At 40.1% G+C, this 5,099-nt stretch overlaps 1 protein-coding gene across 2 annotated transcripts in view; it reads right to left on the bottom strand.

The window, feature by feature from the left end:
- Positions 1-20, bottom strand: part of LOC106591430 (uncharacterized) — a 20,731-nt gene extending 20,711 nt beyond the window's left edge. For both annotated transcript variants that reach the window (XM_045690950.2, XM_045690951.2), the window contains exon 1: positions 1-20. This exon is cut by the window's left edge and continues 955 nt beyond it. The gene's annotated coding sequence lies outside the window, so the exon portion shown is untranslated.
- Positions 21-5,099: the final 5,079 nt, after the last annotated feature.

Genomic DNA, 5,099 nt, shown 5'->3' with positions numbered 1-5,099 from the left:
CGCTGCCTTCCAAATAGAAAACTGCCTCCTCAAGTTTGTATCGCTGGCGCCCCCCGCCCCTTTAAGGCTGGGCTAGCATATCCTTATTTGGAACAAGGAGAGATTCTCCTTGGTCGAGCGAGGAGAGAGCGCTGTACAGCGGTCTTAAAGGGAACGTGCATCTCTACTCTGTCAACTGTAACAGCACTTGTCTGCCGATAATTTAGCCTACTTGTCTGCGGAATTCTTGCTGCAATGGAAGGGCCTCGCGTTCATTGAGATTTAGAATGTTGTTTCTCGTTTCTGACAACACACAGCAGTAGGCTAGCCGGTACCTCGGCCTGTAGCCACAGCATCATGTGATCATGAATGATCAGTTCCTTTCACGTAAACTTAGTCTATTCTGTGTCTTGCGTTATTTTCCTTTGCTTTGGAGATCAGTAGGCCTATGCTGTAGTTGAGTGCATGCAGTCAGTAACACCAGTCCCAATTGCATAGATCAGAAGTAGACACTATAGCCTGTAGAGCCTGCAGTGGTCCCACAGTGTATGCAGACAGTGTAAGACTATCTGTTAGATTTATATCTTAGCTTATGTGTACGTCCGACTCTGACCTCATTTACAGGAAGCTCACTCATTCCTGAATAGGTGTCCCTGTATGTGTGCGTGTGTGTGCGTGCATTCCCGTGTGTGTGTGCTTGTATGAGTGTGTATTAGTGTGTGTGTGCATCTGCGTGTGTGTTTATGCATTTGTGTATGTGTGTCCTGACAGGGCCGCGATGGTTGCCAGGGGTCACCGTAGATTCTATCTCCTCGGTCACGGACGCTACAGGAAGTGACACGGGCGGTGTGACATCCCTGGGGGGCTATTTCTGTCCCCCACTCCCTGACATGCTGCATCCACAGGCACTGAATGACTGACACACACACACACACACACACACACACACACACACACACACACACACACACACACACACACACACACACACACACACACACACACACACACACACACACACACACACACACACACACACACACACACACACAGACTGAGTGATTTGACTTCCCTGAGCTCATTGTAACTGGATGACCTCCAAACTTGATGCTGAGCTGGGTATGTAATGGTTATGAGTGTGTGTATGTGTGTGTGTGTGGTGTGTCTATTTGTGTGTGTTTATTGCAACTTCAAAGGGGGGATTGAGTTCACTGTCATGTTTGCCCTCATACCTCGATCTACTCTGTTGGAATGCACGGTGTGTGTGGCAGGTCCTCTTCATGGTGTGTGTGTGTGTGTGTGTGTGTGTGTGTGTGAGTGAGTGAGTGAGTGAGTGAGTGAGTGAGTGAGTGAGTGAGTGAGTGAGTGAGTGAGTGAGTGAGTGAGTGAGTGAGTGAGTGAGTGAGTGAGTGAGTGAGTGAGTGAGTGAGTGAGTGAGAGAGAGAGAGAGAGAGAGAGAGATGTGTGTGAATGTGTGCGTGCGTGTGCATGCGTGTGTGAGAAAGAGAATGATTGATCCTGTAAAATGCATATGTACAGTACTGTAGTGTGATCTGTGTGATCATGTGTGATCCGTATGATCAGTGTTATCCTGTGTGTGCCCTATTGGAGTGCGTACGTGCATTTATGTGTGTGTATGCACTCCTCTGTGGGGCAGAGGGGGGCACTGTCTGTCTGGATTGTTAGGTCATTTAGTTATTTCTGATGTTGTTAGGGTCCCCATTAGCTGTTGCAAAAGCTACAACTACTCTTCCTGGTGTCCAGACACAACATAAAACATGACGTAATACACAACATAAAACATGACGTAATTCACAACATAAAACATGATGTAATAAACAACATAAAACATGACGTAATTCACAACATAAAACATGACGTAATACACAACATAAAACATGACGTAATTCACAACATAAAACATGACGTAATACACAACATAAAACATGACGTAATACACAACATAAAACATGACGTAATACACAACATAAAACATGACGTAATACACAACATAAAACATGACGTAATTCACAACATAAAACATGACGTAATACACAACATAAAACATGACACAAAACATAAAACATGACATAATTCACAACATAAAACATGACATAATACACAACATAAAACATGACATAATACACAACATAAAACATGACGTAATACACAACATAAAACATGACATAATACACAACATAAAACATGCCGTAATACACAACATGAAACATGACATAATACACAACATTAATAGACAAGAACAGCTCAAGGACAGAACTACATACATTTAAAATAAGAATATAGAAATACACAAGGTCCTGCAGTGACAAAACACTGAGAAGACAGAGAGACCCATTCTATAGGCTTACATCCAGTCACATCTAGCGAGATGCTTGCATTCATACATACATACATACATACATACATACATACATACATACATACATACATACATACATACATACATACATACATACATACATACATACATACATACATACATACATACATACATACTTTCTAAATGTCTCTACTTTTGATATTTTTGATACTGAATGTTATCAGATCTTCAACCAAAACCTAACATTAGATAAAGGGAACTCTGAGTTAACAAATAACACAACAATGACATACTTATTTCATTTATTTAATAAACAAAGTAATGCAACACCCAATACCCCTGTGTGAAAAAGTCATTGCCCCCTTTAGCTGCAATGGCTCCAACCAAACACTTCCTGTAGTTGTTGATCAGTCTCTCACGTCGGTGTGGAGGAATTTGAGGAATTCGCTGTGGAAGCATTTGGTTGCAGTCATTGCACAACCAGACATTGAGTGTAAGGGGGCAATTACTTTTTCACACAAAGATTAAATAAATAAAATATGTATACATTTTTTTGTAATTTGTAAACTCAGGTTCCCTTCATCTAATGTTGGGTTTTGGTTGGAGATCTGATAACATTCAGTATCAAAAATATGCACAAATAGAGAAAAACAGAAAGGGGCAAATACTTTTTCACGGCGCTGTGCATATCACTGTAAATATCAGTGTGCATATCACTGTAAATATCAGTGTGCATATCACTGTAAATATCAGTGTGCATATCACTGTAAATATCAGTGTGCATATCACTGTAAATATCAGTGTGCATATCACTGTAAATATCAGTGTGCATATCACTGTAAATATCAGTGTGCATATCACTGTAAATATCAGTGTGCATATCACTGTAAATATCAGTGTGCATATCACTGTACATGTTAGTGTGCATACACAGTAAAGTCCAGAGTCACTGGATCCCCTGACAAAGATGTGCAAAAAGACTCTAAACGAACAATTCAAATACTGAGCTACACTGTATGCTAAAAAGAAATACAAAAACAACTCTTCCACACCAAGACAATTGTTCAGAGAAAGTCCAACAAGCAGTACAATTTTAATTGTAATTTTTATTGTGTGTGTATGGTTGGTGTTTCTACACTCTTAGAAAAAAAGAATTCCTCGGCTTTCCCCATAGGAGAATCCTTTGAAGAACCCTTTTTGGTTCCAGGTAGAACACTTTTTCTTCCAAGTAGAACTCTTTTGGGTTCCATGTAGAACCATTTCCACAGAGGGTTCTACATGGAACCCAAAATGGTTCTACTTGGAAACAAAAAGGGTTCTACCTGTAATCAAAAAGGGTTATCCTATGGGGAAAGCCTAAGAACCATTTTGGAACCCTTTTGGAACCCTTTTGGAACCCTTTTGTCTAAGTATTGATCTATTCCCTAGCCTCTCTAATTCACTAACTGTTTTTATAACTGTGCACTACTTTGACCAGGGCCTATAGGGTCCTAAATAGTATTGCACTATATAGGGAATAGGGTGCCATTTGGGACGCACACAATACAGGCAGACCGTGTGACTACACTTTAACGTTCAGAACAGAGAGAGAGAAAAAGATTGGTTTAAGTCTGGGTTAGACCTGGTTAGACGGGGAGGTTAACGATTTCTCCTTCTCTTTTCTTTTCTCTCTCTGTTGTGTTGTCTCCTGTCCTCTTTTTCCTGTCCTCATTTCTCCTCTCCTCCTTCCTATCTATCAACAGGAACTCTCTCTCTCTCTTTAATGAATGAATAAACAAGGTTCTGTCTGACTTCCTGATCTAATTAATTAAGTTCAATAAGCTTCTTCCTAGTCCCATATCCTGAGTCCCCACCAGACATGGGGGGCAACAAACAGCTGTTACACCATCACAGTGGGCTGGCTACCTCAGAGGATGTGTCTATACACTGTATATTCAGTTTGACTAGCATGTATTTGATTCAGTTTTACCAGCATGTATTTGATTCAGTTTGACCAGCATGTATTTGATTCAGTTTGACCAGCATGTATTTGATTCAGTTTTACCAGCATGTATTTGACTCGGTTTGACCAACATGTATTTGATTCAGTTTTACCAGCATGTATTTGATTCAGTTTGACCAGCATGTATTTGACTCAGTTTGACCAACATGTATTTGATTCAGTTTGACCAACATGTATTTGATTCAGTTTGACCAACATGTATTTAACTCAGTTTGACCAACATGTATTTGATTCAGTTGGACCAGCCTGTATTTGATTCAGTTTCAGTGTATTTGTTGGACATGTACACTGTTTGTACATTTAGTATGAGGAATGAACCAGTGAAGGCTTCTTCTGATTTCACTGCAGTTATATCACTTCTCTTGGAATAAGGGACAATCATCCTTAAATTGGATTCACTTCTAAAAGAGGGAGGTAGAAGCTAAGGGTTGAATTAAAGTGGAACTGACAGCATTTTAGCAACATGAAATCTTATCTGTTCATATACACCCCCAGGAAGAATATGACACTTTTTTTTTTTTACATCTTGTGTCAAGTGAGCACTTAGATATGGTCATTTTCACATTTTCATTCATTGTTAGAGTGTTTGGGAGTTATGTGTAGTAAGGCATTTGTGAAAGTTCTAGTAATATAGTGGTAAAGTGGCCGTGCGTTTGGACAATTAATAGACATGCAGTACTGTAAATAAAACCTAGTAAAAACATCTGTCTCACCCAGGACCGGAGTCTACGCAGACCTCTGTGCCATAGCCAATCAGAGCTACAGTATGCCTTTATG

The sequence above is a fragment of the Salmo salar genome, chromosome 12, assembly GCF_965601325.2.
Source record: "Salmo salar chromosome 12, fSalSal1, whole genome shotgun sequence".
Taxonomy (NCBI): Eukaryota; Metazoa; Chordata; class Actinopteri; order Salmoniformes; family Salmonidae; genus Salmo; species Salmo salar.
The sequence above is the reverse complement of the archived record's forward strand: the minus strand, read 5'-3'. Positions and strand labels throughout refer to the sequence as shown.